This window comes from Manacus candei, unplaced genomic scaffold, assembly GCF_025592945.1.
Source record: "Manacus candei isolate 608988 ecotype Guabito, Panama unplaced genomic scaffold, ASM2559294v1 h1tg000008l, whole genome shotgun sequence".
Classification (NCBI taxonomy): Eukaryota; Metazoa; Chordata; class Aves; order Passeriformes; family Pipridae; genus Manacus; species Manacus candei.
This window is the reverse complement of record NW_026138056.1, coordinates 17,127,448-17,148,931: the sequence shown is the minus strand read 5'-3', so window position 1 is coordinate 17,148,931 and position 21,484 is coordinate 17,127,448. Positions and strand designations below refer to the sequence as shown.

Genomic DNA, 21,484 nt, shown 5'->3' with positions numbered 1-21,484 from the left:
AAAAAATTGCTGGATTCTACAGAAGAGGCAAATACATGCAAAATTATTTGAATTCTATAACAATATGTCTTTTTCTTTTTTTTCAGATTAGAAGCTATAAAATAAACTGGAATATTTAACTGTAAATAAAAGTAATTCACAGCAACTTACTGCCAACCACTGAAGTCACCAAGCTTTAAGTAATTTTTTTTCCTTAAAGAATGATGAAAATTTGGGCTGGAACAGCCTTGCAAACATCCCTTACTCTACCGTTTTATTCTGTGTGCAAAATCAAGTATGCAGAAACAGTTGCAATAATTGTTCAAGTAATTTTTCTTAAACATTCAACAACAGCCCCAAGTAAAAAGTAAAGAGAAAACCACTCTGAGATACCTGATTCATGAGAAGTTTGTATTTAGCTCTGCAGTTCATGGACTCCCTCTAAATAAACATTGCCAGCTTTCTGACAGAAAAGTGTCCAATACAAAGAAAATTATGTGTGGAACATACCCACTTCCACCATTACTAAAACAAATGTGTTCTTCTTTAATTTATGCATAAACCCTGAATGCTTTTGACCAAACCTAGTAAATCTACAGTATGCATTCACGACAGATGCTTAATATCTAGAATTCATTTTTTGCTTTCTTACGGTAATTTTTAACAATTTTTTTTTTTTTTTAGTTATGGGTAAATGAACTAGAACACATATTTAAAGACATTGCCAAATAGGAATCTATATAGAATATACCTGAATAATCCAAAAAGCCCTGAAATCACAGTAAAACATTTACACTGCTTCAACCAAGGTGCAACATCTTTTTAGAAGAAAAGAAAAATCATAACTGAATTTCCTCCAGTGTTTACAATATCATCCTCAAACAACTATATGCAGAGATGTGAGTGGCACTGTGTTTTGCAGACTTCAAAACCACTCTATGTTTGCTGCAGTGGTAAGTTCTTTGCATTTCTCATGCAAATACTGAGCAAGTCTGCCACTGACATCCCACAGTTTTGCTATCAAAGGATAATTCGCACTGTCAAGAACATCCTGGTAAGCAATTGCAGTTGTTTTTCAAATGTATCCTGAATCAAAAGTGTCAGAAGTACATTTCCATCCTTCCTTCTTGCATTTACATCAGCATCAGCTTCCTCCTTTCTTCAGTGTTATTTAAGGGGAAGCACTAGAGGAGATAAGACATTCAGTGGCCAAAGAAATAGTATAAAATTATAAGATACTTATAAGATACCAACTATCTTACATGAATTTTTTAAAGAAAAGGCAGATGAAACCCCCTTTTTAATAGAAAAAATTTATTTGAAGGCTTTTGGGATTTATTCCTAAATCAAACATTAACTACTCCAGCGTGATAAATCCCTGTCTGTGTTAGTAGAAACTATTAAAATTCTTGTCAAAACTGTTTATTTTCATCTAGTTTAAGCAAAGACAAATACCCTGAAAATTTTAAGTTATGAAAGAACACTGTCAAGAGATTTTACTATTCTAAACAAAATACTGAAAATATCTATTAAGTAGCAAATTACAGTTACATATTAAATAATTCAGGAGTATTTTTATTTACCTCACAAATAGAGACTAATTCTTTTAAACAGATACATTAAAAAGTACATTAGGAGCCTTGTGTACTTTGAATGTTCCTGTGAAATGCAAATGCGTAATTGGAACATTATTTTCTCATTCAAAAATTTCCATCTAATTTTCTAAAGTACGATCTAGGCACCAACATTACATAGTTGTCTAAACTGTTGTTACTTTGATAAATTCAAATAACTATCTTTATCTGTCAGGTACTATGGTGACGATTTCCTGAAACACATTATTGTTCATTCTGTTATAGTTTGCAAAATCCAGTATAGTTTGTTCAAGTCTACCCAGAGCTGAGAATTGTTAAGTGTAATTAGTTTTAGTACCACTTAAATGTTTGTCATTCACATGCATAAATATTGGACATTACAGGAAAAAAAGTTTTACAGTTACGCAACACACAGAAAGAAAACCATTAGCCAACAGTGTTCTTCCCAGAATGTTACAATGAACGTTGAGTAAAATTTAATCTACAAGTGATCCAAATCTATAATCCTTAAGAATTAAAACCTAAATGCAAACATTTTTCATAAATTAAAAGAGAAAAAAAAATCTTCTCTTACTTGATGGATTATCTAAAAGAGAAATGCTTCTTCAGTTAACTCATGTGCATGAATAATATGCTTTTCATCAGAGGACATGAGTAGAATACACTTCAAACATATATGCAGGCAATATTTTAAAATAAAATACACTGGTAGATACCATACTAAAAAAAAAATAATTAAAAAAAATAACAGGCACTCTGAGAATATTCTTAATATTCTTTAGAAATATATGTTTAGATGTGTTTCTCCAGAGTAATTAAAAATCAGGAATGGCACAAAAGGAGACAAAAGAAGCTAGAAAAGAAATTCTGTTCTGAAGTAAAGATAGAGGAAGCATTATGTAAGCTGCGAGAACTATCTGCTTCTACTTCCTACTGAAAAAACAGGTGCTGAGGGGCGATATTCTATTCTGGTTCAACTTCCATGAATGCAAATTAGGGAAAAAAAATCTAAAAATACCATACAGAAAGTAATTTGGGATCTGGTGATCACCTCGACATGGAAAAAGGAAGAAGGTGTCAAAAATAAGGTCTCTGCAGTATCTTGAATCTGACTACCAAATAGGCAAGTGGTGTTGATACAATACCAATAATGAAATCATAGAATCATAAGAATTGTTCAGGTTGGAAGAGACAGTAAAGATCATCTAGGTCTAAGTCTCCTACCATGGGCAGGGACACCTTTCACTAGACCAGGTTGTTCAGAGCTCCATCCAACCCTTCCAGGGATGGGAAACATATATTTTAGTGAAAGATATCACAGAGGATTGGTTTGAAGCATAACTGATTGTTGGCAGTACAAAGAGATTTGACTATATATGTTTCAAAAATTCAGCTGGACAATATGTTTGGACATCACAGACATGAAAAATTAGAATACTAGTCAGGGAGATGACAAGAAGTGGAACATAGAGAGGACCATGGTCAAATTCAGTAATTTTTGTGCACTAGATGTTGCAATCACAGATGGACAGTTTTCACAGTGATGGCTATACTTGTTCTGCAGAAGAAATAAATGAAAACATCCCTTCTCAGCAGGTATTCAAATGAGCAGGCTTTTGCTTCCTGTGATCACAGCAATTGCAAATGTTTAGGTTTTTTAATTTTTATTATTTAAATTATTTATGACAGAGAAGCAGGAATGCAGAAGAATGGTGTTCCACACTATTATCTTTCTGTGTGAATTGTAGCCTATTACTGTTGCCCTCTGCTGAAATGAAGCTGATTAAGCTCATAAAAGTTGGATTTTAAACTTCCACATTTGGTTAAAGCAGAATTGAATTGTTCATTCCTCTGAGAGATACTATATCAGACCCTCTTTGAGCAAATAGCACTGCAATAACTATTTTCAGTTTCCATAGGAGGATTTTAAAGTGTAATTTGAAAACTACTATTTATTGGGGGTTTGTTTGACCTTTTTTACCTATTTGTATTAATGAAATTTGCTATTCCAACGTAATCACAGGATTCTCATGAGATGATGAGGAAATGTGCCTTTCAATGAGCACTAATGGACACTTAAGAGTAGTAAGATCAAGGGGTAAGAGCACTTATTCCAGGGTTTTCCAATCTTAAAAAACTTAAATAGAAGCAATCAGATATTTGAAAACTCTATGTATACCATGCTTACTTCAATCCTATTTCCTGATAAACTGTATTGTTAAATGAGACTCACAGTTCTAATATGTTAATGGAAAAGATGACTAATGACCATGTGAGTCCAGGTATCACAGCTGGTTGTCTGCAAGAAACAATATAGTAGGTGTTAGTTGTTAGGACAGAGTTCCTGACAGAGACCATTCCCTTGGAGTACCTACAGGAACAGCCAAGACTGAAGGGCAAAATATGGAATGAGTGGGCACCAGATCCCGTTCATTATTTTGCTGACTTAGGCAGTAAACAAGATTCTTCCATGTTTTCACATATAGTTTGATCTATCATTTTCTTGCAGTCTGTATATATCATGTAACTTTGCAAGTCTCAGAAATTTTTCACTTAAAAAAGAACCCTTTATTGATTTTTGCTAGCCAAATATAGATGGATTTCCCCAAACAATTTAGACTCTGCAGCCTTCTTCATGAATTGTTTGCATTACACAATTGCTGATTTACATTCATTAACAGCTAATTAAAATGTAATAGCTTGACAAGAATGTAAACTCATTAGCTAGTTCTTCATCTCATGCATTAAAACAAGAATAGAGTTTGTGCCATTGGGATGTTAAGTGATCACAAACAGGAAGCAGGATCATTACAATTTGGAGCAATTTGGAAGAAAACATAAATCCACGTTGTGATAATCTTATGTTAATGACTAAGAAAGAGTACAAAACTAACACTGGAAATTAATCGTTAGCTAGTCTTATTTTCTCTCCTTGCTAGGCTTGTGTTTGCTCAGTGCAATAGGTAAGTCATGATAGTCTTGAAATGTTATTACCCAACAGTATATGTGCATTGAAAGAAACAGGGAATCAGAGAAGAAACATGCAACAGTTCACACAAAAAGCATCATATATTGGTGAATGCATTACAATATACGTATAACTTCCTATAGAGTAAACATAGGAGTTCTTGATGCAGATTTTACAAGCTGTAGTAGGTTTTACAGTTTAGGTTAAAAAAGCATTTAAGCTAGCATATGCAAAGTGATCAGTCAGTGTGTTCTGGAAAATATGGGAGCATAGGAAGTATTTAATGTAATATTCATGTCTGCTTCCTGACCCATCAGAGATGATGCCATTGTGTGATGTGTGTTGATCATATTTTACCAAATAAATCATTCAAAGAATAGAAAGTTTGGCTTACTTTCATAATTTCTAGTATTTTCACATCTAACTTGGATTTTTTTCAAGACTAGACACACTGCATTGCAAATAAAGTCAGGCCGAAGGAACTCAGCAATAAGTTCCTTGAAGAAAGAAAGGGGAAAAAACCAGAATATGTGAACATTTACATAGAGGAGAGGCTTGATTCAACACTGAATAATGCATAAGCACAAGCATGACCTCTGCTTTAGAGTCTGTTCCTGTAGATACCTGCAGGCTGAATCATTCTTACCATGGTTTCTAGATGGGAACAAAAGTGAGATCCAAGATGATATGTTTCAGCTTATATAATTAACATTATAAAATCTCTCTTAGGAGTCAAAAAATTACAGAAAGAGATCAAATATTTTTGAAGTTTATAGACAACTAAGACACAGTAGACATAATTCAGGAAGTCCCTAATCTGCTGATGGCTGGAAAGACAAAGGGAAATATAACTATTCTTTTGCTATCACCAGACAGATAACTAGATAGATCTTTATTCTGGTTCAGTATTAGTACTTAACATTCTCATGGATCATCTCAATCTACATGTTTCCTTTGAATTCTACATAAAAGTAGAGGAAAAGAGGTCTAGGATAGTCTTAGGGTCTCATCTGGAAAGCAGTCCTATAATTCTACCAGCTTCCTTTTAAATTCTACTGACTTTTTATTAGCCAGTTGTACAAAGTACACAGAGAGCTTCCACTTTTTGTTGAGTTTCGATACAAGTACTTGATAAATACTTTTGGAGACAACAAAATATGTCTAGTAAAACTCAGGAATGTTCCCGCAAAAATGGAAGCAGATGAATACAAATCTTTCCTAACAGAGGTTTTGAACTGATGTACGGAAAGAAAATATTTGGATATTGAGAGTTATTATCAATTTATGGCACGTACAAGCACTGTCAAAGCACAAATCTAAACTGTGATCACAAACCTGCAGACTATCAAAACTTTCCTTTCTTATTAAAAAGGGTTCAGTGATGCATTGAACACTATGAGCAGAGCAGCGATGGATGGATATCAGAAAGAAATACCAGATTTGTGACTATTACATGAAAGTATAGTGGGAGCCCTCAGGACAAAAGCACAAAACTTAGTCTTCACATAACTGTGATGTTTCCATAATAGAACTGCAATCAATTTTACTCAAATTAAAAAAAAAAAAGTGCGTTTTTTTTGCTTAACAGATGAATGACTTCATTTAATCCTGCAATATTTAATATCCATTCCTAAATTTGGATGCTACCTTGATGACAATATTGCTATTGTGCCTCTTTAAAAAAGATACATGTGCTACAAACAACACAGTTTTAAAACAGTGAATCTCGATAAATAAAATACCAACAGCAACATGCATATTGTTAGAGACAATGAAAATGAATTAAAGCCAGTACCTGAAAAAGCTATTATGGTCCCATCTGAAAGTAAGAAACATATGTCTCTCTACTGAAGATGTGTTAGAAGGACTGTGAACAATAAGAATTTAAAAGATATGAAAAAAAACCAAAAGCAAAAGCAAAACAAACAAACACAAAAAAACCCCAAAACAAACAAAAAAAAACCACCCAAACAACAACAAAAACCTGACCCAGAAGGAGATACTGGAATCATTGCTTCAGATAATGAAATGCAACTGGATAATTGTGGTTTATATCATAATAGTGGTTGTTCATTGAAGTATGATTACTGAAGTATCAGTCACACTAAGAATAAAAAAGCTGGTGTAGGTAATAATAAGTAAAACATCTACTCACAAAATAGTGATATATATTCCTCTTGAGTATCTTTTCATTTGCAATTTAAAACAACTTTACCATCCACCAAAGATAAACAGTTTACAATGGAAATCCGTCTGAATACTACAACATAGGTATTCAAATCCATTTTGCTTCTTGTTAAAAAACATATCCATAGATTCCTTTCTACTGTAAGTAGCAACTAACTATCCAGTCTTTCTTTCAAGATAGCAAGGACTTCCATCTGAAATACAACTTCCAGATTTTCCTAGATAATATTTTTTAAATTATAATTAGATGTTTGATTAGCAGGTCTGCAGCCCCTAGGCCCTCTGTTCCCAAGTTATTACTGCAGAATAAGGAACCCCATGTTATTCTTCCAGTAGAAACGAGACCATTAAATTGTTAAAAATTGATCTAAATGTCTCCCCTGGTTTAAAACTTCAGATTTCATACTGTCTGATTTCTTAAGGAAATTAAATAATGTAGATAAGTCCAATTTCAATTTTATTTTTCACTTACAATTTCATTACAACATAAAATTTAGACAATATAATAACGAGTATATAGTATTTACTTTCAGAAGTTTTCACAGAATGCCAAAGGAACAGGGTAAAAACTTTAATCTAATGTTAGCCATGGTTTGTCTTATCGTAGTATTTCTGAATTAAGTTGCAAACACTGATATGAATTTGTTCATTTTGTGATAATACAAAAGAACAGAAACATATGGCTGAAAAGTAACTCAACAGAACAAAGCTTGTTGTCCAACCCATTTGTACAATCCTGACATGATGACACTCTTAATGCCTTATGAGTCAATCTATTAGCAAATACAGCTCTTAGCATTGGAAGTTCTCCTTTCATCAAACCAGACTCTTTCCAGTTGCAGTTTAATCCCATTTTTTCTCATGTAATCCATCACAGAAACAAAGAAGAAACTGCCTGCCCTTCATGTAGCTTTTCTAAAGTTGAAACACTATTCTTTGCTTCAGGCTAAGCCAGTTCCATTTCACCATGTATTTACTTGCAAGTTCATGCTATTGTCAAAGAAGGCAAAGCCCTCTTTAGTGACACGACTTCTGCATATGAGCACTGTAGGACACATTTTTCCTGAATGACCAGGAGGACTTACTAGCACATTACAACAGCTCTGACCCCTTTAGCCTTCCTCTAAGAGTCTCATAGTCACTTTTTATCTGCTTAGAGTGACACTGAAATCAGTCATGCCTGCATGAATGAGCAGTCCCAGCTAACTGTCATTTGACTAGATGGCTTTGGCAATATCCCTCAGATTTAAGCTCCTGGGAGACAGAAGACTTCCCACAGTATTAGGTCAATACTAGACTGATGTTTTCATCGCACACAGGAATGAGTCACTCATGACCAATACATCTCTTCCTCAAGGGAAGGATCATCATTAATCTCACAGCTTTTCCCGCATGCCAGGCCTTCATTTTATATTTAATTCACTCTGTCATTAGGCTTGAAACCTCAGCTTCTGCAGGCAGCATTGTAATGCATCTCTGCCTGAGAAGGGATCATTTCCCTATTTCTGTAAGTAGAAATGTCCTGTTAGCTAGGTTTTCCTCATTCACAGTAGGGGCTACTGTGGATCTTTCTGGCTTGTTGCCAAATATCTTCTCCACACCCCATGATTCCAGATTTCACTGTGTCTGAAAGCTTTCTCACGTAATATCTCTACCAACTTAAGAGATTTAACTAGCATGAATGCTCCAGTTGAGATTTCTTCCTCCCTCCTCAGCCTTCTTTGGAAGTGAACTGCAAAACCGTGACTCCTACAAATTCAGTTTAAGATTTGGATTGAGACAGCTCTAGCTGTGGTTCCCATCTAAAGTTTCTACTTGAACCATTAGCAAGTGTTGGAAGAAAAATACCTCATAATAGAACTTATATTTTCATCATCAGTTTGCTCTGTATATGATCTATTTGTTGAAGCTCATTACTCTCCTTGTATTCCTTCCTCCTAAAAGTACTATTCACATATTTTGACCTGCTTCTTTACTCAGTCACATGGCTCCTTGCCTTTTAGGTCCCTGTTTCCAACCTGGTCTTTTCACTCTGGGCTGAAATAGAATGAGGCAGGTTGTTGAAGAGTGCAGCTAAACTTACTTTGTTCCTATGCTCTCAGTCTGTCAGCAGGCTTCTGACCTTGCCCATGAAGAGTTCACAGTTTGCCAAGTTTGCATTATTTCAGCACTCCTCACTTTGGTACAGATGATAACATTTGCAGTTCACACTCTGGCATTTAATATGACAAAAGGGGTAGCTAAATGGCAGAAGACATGAGGAATTTCATACAATTATATTATATACAATTATATATAACATATGACACAATTACCCCTCTTGATAGAACCTAATGCCCCATAGAAATGTAGACAGTGATTTTTAAAATACATTTAATACGTACACCATAGCATACCAGTCTAAATGAATTCCTGCTGGCAAAGTTCAATAAAGCGTCCAATACCTTTACCTGAAGCAATGAATCTAAAGAGGCTTTTTGTAGTCTTTACAGATATTATATCTTCTTCCACCCCACCATCAACCCATTTGTTTACTTTAGTCTGAGTGGATTAAAAATAAAATTATAGAAACACCTAGTCTTTATTATATTGTGTCACATTTCACTTATTCTGTCTAAAAGAATTACACACTTTTATTCTTTTGGAACTCTCAGGAAGAACAGCAATATTTATGAGACAATTTGGCTGACAGCACCAGGTAACAAACTGCTTGTAAGCTAAAAAAATCAACTGATATTACATTACTTAAATAATTTGGTTGACATAATATAAAAAGCTGTTGAGACACTAGGTTCACATGATAGTGAACTAGGTATTAACACAATTGCTAAATCTGACACACTCACAAAAAGAGAAATATATTATGTCACTGTGAGATAGGATAAAAAAGATACTGAGTTTTTCAGTACCTGTTTCTGCTGAAAGCTTCCCATTCATCTATATAACTGATTATTTTAAATTTCACTTGAAACACTACAAAATTACTTTGTAATGCTTGTATATTTAAAGGTCATGTCCTCATATTTTGTAAAATGCATCTGGTCCCTCCTCCTTATGCAGAATGGGTCTCAGTGTACTCTGCATTCAGATTAATCACAGACTCACTCTAGCACTGTATTCATTTATACTCTGAGCTGGTTTTCAATGAGAAATTCTTTTGCAATAAAGCTTCTGCACTGCCATGAATAGGAAAGATTGGAGTCTCCTTAACCTTCTTTCTCTTAACATGCTGTTGAATTTCGTTTCCTTCTAAAGAATACAGTTATATATCTCCAGTTTTACCTCATAACTAGGAATTCATTATAAAATAGTATGCAAAAGTTCTGGTAAATATGGGTTTTCTCAGTATCTTCTGGCATTTATGAAAAGAAATTATCAAATACTGATCAATATGCAAGTGTAAAGAGCTGTGTAGCTGTGAGACCATGGCTGAAAGGCAGGCCAAGGAGTAGAAGATGTAAATGGATAAAAAAGGGTAGGGTACAATTTTTTACACAAACCAATTAATTTTCAAGCTTAGACTTTTTTTCCTATTCCTCTTCTTTAAATGTGGTACATACTGAACTACATTTGAGGACTATTTAAATTTTTACAATACTGTTAAAGGGACACAGTAGCAATAGATGGTATTTTTTTCTTGCTTTGGATATGACCTCATAATCCTTAAATAGGAGGAGTTTATAAGAGTTAAAAATCAACAGAATTTTCTCCAACCTCCCATAAATTGCCAATTTATTTGCATTAAGAATGGTTAAGATGGTATTGATGATATTACAAGTAAATTTAAAGATGACTCTTTCTTTTAGTATGCATTTAAGATTTGCCTATGAGACAACTATGAATTTCACTGCATTTTACCAGCCTAAACATAACATTTGAAAATAATTTTTCAACAAAAAAAAAGTTAAAAACAAATTTCAAATCCGTTTAAAATTACATATTTTTGTATGAGAGATGTCACATAGTATATAAAGTTCAAGAAACATTTTTAAGATCTTTCATTGACAGTGCAAAAACTTCCTGCCTAATTTAATTTCAGCAGTAAAGGAGATTGTTTAGTCAAAAGTAGAGATTTTTGCTGTAGTTCAAACGATTCAAAGAGGGTCCATAGAAGGGCCACAAAGATGATCAAAAGACTGGGAAGCCTGCCATTTGAGGAAAGGCTAAAAGAACTGGGTTTGTTCAGTCTTGAAAAAAGAAGGCTTAGGGGAGGCCTTATCACCATGATACAGTGTTTAAAGGGTGACTAAAAAGAAGATGGGAGATTCCCTTTTTACAAGGAGTCACAGGAGAAAGACAAGGGTAATGGGTACAAGATACTCCTGGGGAGATTCCAATTAAAAACACAAGGAAAATTTTTCACAATGAGAACAAACAGTCACTGGAATAACCTCTCCAGGGAAGTGGTGAATTCCCCGAATTCGGACACTTTTAAGATTCAGTGGAACAAGGTTCTGGGCCATATTGTCCAGACTATTCCTTTGCCAAGAAAGGCTGGACCAGATGATCTCTGAGGTACTCTTACAACCTGGCATTCCAAGATTCTATGATGTTGTGAGCTAATAAATGCAAATCATGGTATTCCATATTTTCAAGATACCAACATGTGTCAGTTTCTGTAAGTTTCAACAATAAAAGTAATATAAAAAGGAAGAATCATCCTTATGACACCAAAATTACTGGAATCAATTAAAACAATATTAATTTTTTTCCACAATGTTTTCTCTTATTACTCTAGTGAAGTTCTAGTTATTATTCAGGGACGTTATCTTTCCTGAAAGAAAAAGGCATGCACACGCATGCTCTGAAAATTACTCCAGCACTACAGTTAAAAGAAAAATCAGGAAAGAACTTATTCGACAGAGGTATAATGATAAAGACAATGGCATGAGTAGAATAGAAAAGCCATAATTTACAACAAGTGAAATGCATATGTCAAGCTGTAACAAAACCAGATGCTCCATAATAAGTAAAATTGTATGTGGTTTCGTTATTATATATTGCCACAATGTGGGAATTAATGGTATAAACTTGACACCATTGTGATATCACTTAAAATAGCAATATATATCAAAATGGTGTGTTAAGAAATTAAACCGAACAAAGCAACTAAGTATCTGAATAATATGCCTATTCATAACGATGAATGTTGCTGTGAGAGCATAAGCTCAAAGCCCTAGAAGAAGAAAATCCTGAAGATGAATGAAGGCAGTAATTCCTACATCAAATATATAATTACTCCTTCACTATGAGTACTGACTGTTCTTAGCAGTAATTAGGTGGGTATTAACACACTATTTGCAAAAGATTTAGTTTGGAGCTGGTCATGATAGAAAAAAAATAGTAATGAAATAAAGCTATATAAAGACAGTTTGTACCCTGAAACCCTATGCACTGGTTGTTCTATGCCACAAAAAACTTGTAACTTCTGCTTTACTACTATTTATGTCATTTAGAAACTTCCTGTACTCAGCAAATGGATTTACAACAGAAGCTCAATCATTTCTAGGTTATAAGTAATGTAATTAGGACGTAGTTAGAATTATAGAGAATGTGTAAATCTAAAATGCTTCGCATTACTGTATACCTAGTACCCTCTCTGGTCTCTAACATGTTCTGACTTTATTCAAAATTGTGTCACATTTATGAATGGTGACAATCATCTGTTTTACAAATGACCTTCTGAGTAAATACTGATCTAAAAGAGTATTCAATACTGTATTCACTGTCGCAGTTCGAGGGGTTTCTGGGGGGTCACTGCCAGCCACGACTTTCTTGCCATTATCTGCCAATAATTTTCTTTTCAGTATGCAGTGAACCAATCCTTTTCCTGGTCTCTCTGTTATCACTGGTGTATGTCAAAACTATTTATTTTCACTCTTATAGCTTCCCAACCGAGGAAATCTCATCTAGTCCTACCACATTCTGGTTCTGCGTTGTCAAGGGATACTTCCAAAGCCCACTCTTAGTTACAAATTCTACTCTGCTATTTATTTCCTCTGGTTTTGCATAATAAAGAGTTCATCATTTAGCCATTTCCCTTTTTTGCACTTTATTTCCTTTCCAGTGGACTACTAGAGTATGCATCTTACGGAAAATACGGCTATCTATTGATTTTTGATTATAAAAGTATTCATATATGAAAATGTAAAAGAAGCTATTCAGTAACGGTGATGCTATATTGGTAGACTCCCTTGTGCTCTCCAGGAAATACTACTGAAATAACAGTAGTAAACAAAGTAAGAGAGACAATATAAAAAACTACTAAGAAACTGATGACACTGATAAAAAGATTGCGCTGTTGAAAGTAATCCCATTATTAATATTAACTTTCTTATCTTCTAATGCTTGGGATAGAAGACACCAACCCGCAAAAAAAGTAAGATTTTTTTTTTTTAGTTGACAGGGTAATGTTTCTGGAGCTGAAGTTTTTCATCTATTCAAGCCTAAAGCAAAAAAAAGCATGCTTTAGAGTTGTAGCTTGCCAACATAAAACCAACATGGCCAGTGGAGCTACAGAGACAAGAAATGCAGCCAGTTGAATTTTTTATTATTTGCTGATCACCTAGTCAAGATGCAAACTGCCTTCTATGTCACCCCATTGTAAAGTATGTATGGTATTATAACCAGGAGCAAGTGGGAAGTTTCTGTGAGGCTGTCTATAGGGTTTAAAAATATATAAGCATAAAATGCATAAGATGTGATTTGTTGGGATTTTTTCTATGAATTTAAAAAGTGGGGTTTGGATCAGAAGATTAAATAGAAGTCAGACAGCTATAGTTGCTCTAAGCCAGGCTTGGCCTGCAACCTATCCAGTTACATAAATGGAAAATTAATTTACTGATAGAACCACCTGCAAGCCTAGATGTTCTAGAGAGTTCTAGTCACTATTTGAACAACAGGGACTATTCTTTTTTTATTCAGATTGCATACAATATCTTCCTGAATTCTGTTTATTACATTTTTGAGAAGAATATGCTGTTTATGGTAACTGTTTGGTAAATGAATATGCTAATTTCATAGTGCTGCAGCAAGAGCAGCTAGCTTAATTAAGATGCAGGCATACATTACAAAATAGTCTGGAGAGGTATACTGACTATCTAATTAAGAAAATAACTTAAAAAATAATCTGTTTAAAACAGCTTGTCAACATCCTCTTAGGATTTTTCTTGCTATAATATTTTAAAACTTATAGTTTATACAGCAATATAAAGGCCTGTTTATGTTAATCTGGTCAAGGAAATATTTCTGGTATCAAACATGCATAAACACTATGATTTATCAATTATTTAAGGAGGAACTGAAAAAGAATGTTAGCTCCACAACTCCATAAGGGTTATGTCAGCCTAAGGACTTATATCCTCTTGGAAACCACTCTATTTATGGTGTAAAAAAAGGAAACCCTTTAAAATTAAAATTGCTACTGTTACAAAATGAGATAAACATTTAAATAGAATGCACACACTATTAAAATATAAGTTTATGAGTAGATGCCTGTGTTTTTCTGTCTGGCAAAGAACAAAACAAGTGGCAAAAATAATATATTCACTCTATCTAACAAATGCATCTTATGAAAATATGTAGAGGTGAAAGCACAGACGCTTGTGTAGTTATTGGTCACTTGTACATAATTTAATAAAGCAAATGCCCTTTGAGATTTACTTCATATTTGCATTTGCATTTCCATGGCTCCTCTTACAATAATAAACTTCATTACTTTCTTGGAAGACATCTGGAGTATCTCATGAAAAGACAAAAATCTTTGCAACCCCTCAGAATAATTCATGCAAGTGACTAATAACATTAGCGCAGGAAAAAGGGTATCTGAGACAGTAAAACAGGTGTCTGCATTCAATGCAATGGACACTAAGAGTTCTTCTAAATCTAAGCAGCAGCCACAGGCTGGTAGTCCAGTGAAGAAATATTAAGCAAATATATATAGAAATGTCCAGTAAAACTTGTATTTTCCCCATACAATAATAATGCTGTACTAAGGCTATAATTTTCCCCAGGTATATCTATCTGCCCCTGGGAAGTGAAAACAGCAGCCACAATGAAGCAAACACGAAGAGAAAAGTAAAAAATATTTTTATTTACACTCTTTATTCAGCAATGATTAAGTCCATCGCTAATAAAGAAAAAATAAAAAACCAAACCAAAACAAAACCAGAAAAAAAACTCAAATATTTTGCATCAATCTGGCTTCCCCAAAGCAATGTGAGCTATTTTTTCACACAAATTATGTCACAAATTAAGAAGTTTCAGCACTTCAAAATGGTGCAGAACACTTCCTACAAAGTGAGAGTAGCTCAGGAAGCATGGATTTAAATTTGATCTCAAAACCTGAAAGACATTCTCATTAGTTTTTAAAACTTTTCAGAATTGCAAAGGAAGATAGAAGAAAGGAAAAGCGTAAAGAAGGCTTATCTGACTACAACATTCGAAAACATGGAAAATCCCCAGCTGCTAAGTTGAAGACATCTACATGAGGCCTGTTTTTGCTGATCTTCCTCTTTCGTGGAAAACTTGGCTGAAGAAATTTATGTTGACTTTTCTCTTCCTGCTTGTATACCCACCCTATGTTCCCTGCCTTTCAGTCATGCTAAAACAACTGCTTGTGGGATTTCACTGTTTACTAAATTAGTGAAATAAATTAGGTTAAATATCTGTAAAAAAAATAAAAGCTACACTGTAGTATGGGGAGTAGAGTGTCTGCGTCCAATTTGGTCACGGTAGGTAATACCAGAGTACCCCACCATGGTGTGGGGGATACAGTACTCAGGCTGCAGGAGATAGACATTTATCTACTGCACTTAAGCAATACTCCAGCTGGATGAATCCTACCAGACAGTATGACTGAGACCCCTGTCTCCTGTCAACAGCATTGGCATGAATATTACATGTAGCTGTATGGATAGCTCAGAGAACAGCCTCTGGAAGGGGGAGCAGAGCCTCAGCCCTGCTCTGTCTCTGGACATCCTCTGGCCAGCGGTGAGACAGATGGTACCGGGCTGCAGGCTGACTAGCACGGAGAGATCCTGTCCCTCATGTCAGGGTGACTCTTCCAACCTGTAGGCTATTATGCTAAAGTACCCTCTTGCCATTTCCTATTAGAAGTGAGAGAGGTAGGTACTTAATTCCAGGAGATGGAATTACCCTCTGGAGATATCTGCATTCTTTATATAGTTAATGGGGTAGAAGTAACTGCCGATATTAGGAGGACTGGTTCACTTCCTTCAAGTTTTAAAGACATTTTTTTTAATATCCCTTTACTACATAGGGAGTTTGGGTGGAGAGGATCTTGCTTTTTAGGGACAAACAGCTAACAGTTGTTAGTTAGCTAATTTAGTTTAGCTAAATTAGATTGAATTCCTATGTTTTTGCAAGCAAGTAGGTATAAAAAGAGAAGTCAAGTTCCTTGGCAATCAGATACCAGAAAAAAAGAACTGCTGAAACTCCTCCGACAATGTTAAAGCAACTGAATTATGTGAGAAGCCTCAGCATGTTGACACACCGTAGGAAGTTTTTCATCCTTTTTATTACCTTAAAAATGGCCTTAGGAAATAAACACAGTGAAAACAATATTTTCTGAGAAGCAAGTAACAGACTTTTCCCCAGAGTAAACCACAAGTTTGCGTGATCATTCACCAATAGACTTATAAATATTTTTGGAATTTGGACTTATACTATTTTATTCTGCTTTTTTATTAAGATTCCTCACCTGTACAAACAGAAAACCTATGAAACATGCAAATAAATCATATCTACGTAGTTTAGTTGCACACATTTAAATCTACCTCTGAAGAATTCAATCTAGAGAAAAAAATTATCTTGTTATTTGAATTGTCAGTGTATAATAGACACAATGGGCTACAAAACCACTTTTTACTGATCTTTGTGGGTTTAATGCATCACATTGGAAGAGCAGTAGAACACCAGTAATTGGAAATATAAATAAGGTTTGCTTCATGACATTTAAAAAGTAGCCTTAAGAATAAAATTGGAATGTATTTTGTTAAAGAGCTAAATTCTGTATTTGCATTACTACATCATCTTTCTGCTAATACAGGTAAAAGTAAGCGTAAGAATTAACACACTTAAAATTTTTCCCTGGTTGCATTTTATGTTGTATTTTATGACACTGAACCATTAAGTAGTCACAGGTGAGATGAACAGGCATTCTTTAACTACCTGGTTTTTCCTTTCCAGTGGTATTTTATGATTTCTTCATTCTCTGTATCTAAAAATTAGCGATGACCTTTACTATCACAGGAGGTCTCGTATCAAAATAGAATTCAGGATCCCGTTATGTGCTGTTTAGCACACAGAGTGCTCTCTTGACAAACTACCCAAGCGTAACTGACAACTGGCTCATAAAAAAAGCAAAATTGGGGAATAAAAAATTGATTACATGCATCAAATATAAAAATGTATAGTCATTTTAATATCAATAAAATATATGTGATTAATACCTTCTGAGACATCATTTCATATAGTGAAGGATTGCAGGTTTGATTTCAGAAAGAGATGGAGCAACACAGAATTGTTTTACAGATTTAGGCCAAAATTTTTTACAGATATAGGCCGAAAGTTGTATCAAGGGATTCCATAAATTCACCAAAGAAAGTTTTCCTTTCATTTACTGTTCTAAAGTTCCTGACTGGTACAATTAGGAAAATACCTTTTTATAGCCTGTAAAGTTGTTAAAAAGTGTTTTAAAATTAAAAAAAAAAAAAAAAGAAATAAAAAATAGAGAAAAGCAGAAACAGCCATTATAACCAGTTCAAAAAAGTAAGATTTCCATAGGAAATTTATAATTTCTCAGTGCAGTAAGTCAATAAGGAGTACCATGCCTTGGGAAATGAGAATGAAACGAGGTGCTTCATTCTCAGTTTTTCAAGCTTGACTTCATGACCTCAATGAAATTACCTCTTTTAATCAAGTTTTGAATGTAATTATCTCATTCTCTGAAATAAACAAACTGGCGAAAAAAACCTCAACAAAACAACCCCGCAATTCTGTTGGTGCCCACACAGGTGATCAGCACAGCTATAATTTCAGACACTTCAGACTTTTCCCCCAGATGTCTGCCACTTTACCCCAGCTATTTTCAGGAGGTAGGAAAATTGTCACAGTGTTTCATACCTTTTGTTAGCAGAGAAGTGGCATGTCCAGAGTATATGGGGCTCATTTCCTCTGCAGCTTAGTGGTCATTTGTTGTTTTGCCTGTTGGGGCTTGTTTGTTCTAACCTCTTAAACCTGTCCTGGAATGACTGAAATTCCTCTCTTTTCCCCCACAACTGTGCCTCTTTCTCTGATTCCATTCTCTTCCTCAGGCAAATATAATCTGTGCACTACTTGAGTGCACTTGCTGTCTATGGCACTTTATGAAGCAAGACAACCAAATGGAAAAGTGCTTTCAACACATTAGGCTACTAATAATGTATACCCTGAGGTGTTTTATGGCTTTTTGAGCGCATTTCCATTTCTTTTAATTCTTTTCTTCTTTTAATTCTCTGGTTGTGGAAGAAAAGCAAAACTTTTGACATAGCCACCTTTTAAAAATATATTTTAAAAGTGAGTAAGAGTAAAGGGATGTCAAAACAAGACAACGCTGCTTTGAATATAAATAATTATATTTGTGTTTGTTGCGTTATTTTAAGAAAGCGAAGAGAAAGGATACAAAAAGAAAGGTTATTCTTGCCTGGCTTCCCACTTCCCAGTTGCTATCTTATCAACAACAGTTTGTGATTCAACAGCTGGTTTTAACACACTCTCACTGAAAATAAACCAATTGTGGAATATTGAACAGTTTACTGCACAACAAAAACTAGGTTACAGTAGCTGGAAGTCTCTAACCACAACAAAAAGGTAGCTAAGCATTTTGGCACAAAAAGGTGACTTATAATGAATCCTTTCTTCTTCCACGTGTTGCCTCTCTGCAAAACCCCAAATCGCTGACCTGCATTCCCAGTTAGACTGCTCTTACTTCCTTTATTCCTGTTGTCATTCCTTTGCCACTTAAAATCAACCAAGAGGCTTTTTTACCTATTCTAAATGGCAGGTTCCTTGCTACCTTTCCCCAGGGTGGAATGTTTAGAGCAAGTATCTCATTAGTCCAAAGTGTCTTGTAACTAAACAGATTATAGTCTTTACTATAATGTCTTAATTAAGCCTTCAATAATAATGGAATGAGAGAAAGAGTCTCAGAGCTTAATATAAATCCTGCATAGATTAAAGAACATATTTAATATTGATGTTTTCTTTTATTTAAATACTACTTCAAGGCTACAAATTATTTTGACTCCATACAGAATCGGGTGAATTGAAGTGCAGGGATTCTGTGCGAGAGCATCATATATAAAATGGTGGAAATATTCTCTCTTCAAGAACATTGATTTTTTTTAAAGGCTTACATTAAAAAGGTAAATTTAAAGAGAAGGGCTTTTGATTTTATTGTTTCTAAGGACGTTGTTTCTCTTAAACTGTATTTTAGAGTTATATATAATGCTAATACAGATGTTAATATTTTATGAGATATTATTGACAGCTGCAAGAGTTTTGTACTTACATACAGCAAAGCAGTAAAGATATTTTTAAAGATAGCATGAATAGATGTAAAATTTGGGAGAAACAGAGAAAGAAAATTTAATTTCACTTGAAAACCTATCATGGCTACTTTAAGTTTATACAGTGCATTCCAAAGCAAAACTGGAAGACTGCATGTCTTTATAATGAATGTTGTCACCATAATCAGAATGTGTCATAGCAAATAGTCCACGTATGAAGACAGAAGTTTCTTGCTACAAATTTCCCAGATAAGGTGACTATTCTGGAATAAATATTCTTGAATAAATATTTCTCAAAGAAATCTTTTCTTGCACTGCTCTTCTGGCCTGCTGCATTGTCATCTAAACTCAGGTACATTATAAAAGTGCAGATGAAACACACCAGAGCAATAGCAATACAATTTGGCAATACTTAACTTTCTTTGCAGTTAAATCAGCACACTCAAGAGGATACAAAATTATCCACAATTCTTTAAACAAGGTACAAGCAAAAAGTTTGTAAAATAAGAAGTCTCAAATTTCCAAAAGTGTAAGTAAATATGAGACAAGGCCATATATAACACTTGATAAAAGTGACATAGAAACAGATATGTTTTTAAATATGCAGCTGATAACAGCCTACATTTAAAAAAATAAAAGTGAGGAAAAATCTGAGACATTTAAGTTATGCAATTCTGATGTTACACTGACTTCATTTATGCATTTACATCTACATGCCCTAAGAGAATCATATATGACAAAAAAATGCAGCAGTATATTACAAGTGTATCCACGTCTGCATTTTAAACGTTCCTAGAGAGATCTAAATATCAGTACTGGAATAACTACTTGTATAATCTTCCCTTTATGAGGTAGAGAATGGAATGCAGAACAAAAAATTAAAGTGCCAGAGCTCTGTGAACACCTGAATGGCTAATATTGCTTAAAAAAAAGTGTTGAATGTACATTTATATAATAATGTCCAATTTATCTGAGTATTTGTGTCTTGGGGAAATTAAATAATGTATATAAAATATTCTATTAGGAATACTTTGTAGACTTATAAATCTCTGCTTAGTCTTCATTTTATAATGCTTTCAACTTCTAAATTACAGACAGTACTTGACTTTTCCACTACTACAAAATATACTACTATAAGAGGTTCAATAGTAATAATGACATTTTTGCATTTGCTCCAAATATTCATAGCTGAGTAACCAGCAAGAGTTAAATATTATTGTAATACACAGATCATAGGGCATCTAAAAGTATATATATAATCTCTGAGAACTCCAAAATTACTAACATTAGAGCATTCTGATGTTTTGCCATTTTATTTTAACTACAAAATTAAAATGTGAAATCTGTTAACTTCATATGAGTGACATTTATGTAATCCAATATTCCCTAGTATGTTCTTACTGGTGGTAGCATCCACCAGAAAAATGAGACATAGACTACTATTTATTTCAATAACTTTACTAACACTGAATGTAGTCCTGTGATATTTTATTCTTTCTACAAGTGGAACAGATCATATTATTCTAATTGGTTTTTTTCTCCTGTTTTGTACTCTTTGTTTCTCCTTCTACCTAGTGACAATTCCTGTACCCAAACTTCAGCATTTTAAAGAGAAGGTATTATTGTTTTCTTTTCTCTAGGGAAAATAAAGACAAATATATTTGTCCTCTTAGTAGCAGTATCTTTCATTAGGGGTTACATTTTAAGCATATGATTAAAGCCATGATTTCAACTGAACTTTTAAACTTTGTTCAAAACAAAGGCTTATGTTCTGAAAAACACCTACACTGTGCCAATACTTCATTGAAGACCTCTTAATCCTACTGCTTTCATGCTTTTGCTATGCTTCTACCACCAATATATGCCTCATTAATTTGACAGATACATGTTATTTTACCCAGAAAAATGTACCATGATGGGATAAAGTGAAGTTACTGTGAACTGTATCTTGCAAGGTCTTATGAGCATTCTTTAGATAATCTTAAAACTTTTTGCCACCTCCTGCTTAGCAATTTTATCTCAGCTGTCTGTCATTCCTGTTTGATGAAGTTCATGTTATTTCTCTGCTGTCAAGTGCTAGCTTCAAGGTAGGAAGCATAAATGTAAAACTGTTGCAGTGTTTTCCACACAAATGATGGAAGGGGAGAGGGAAAAAAAGTATCATTGCTCTCACTGTAGAAAAACCT

At 34.2% G+C, this 21,484-nt stretch overlaps 1 protein-coding gene across 2 annotated transcripts in view; it reads right to left on the bottom strand.

Annotated features, from left to right (window-relative positions):
• The window catches only part of SNTG1 (syntrophin gamma 1), a 338,500-nt gene that overhangs the window by 78,858 nt on the left and 238,158 nt on the right, over positions 1–21,484 (bottom strand). The window lies entirely within an intron of this gene.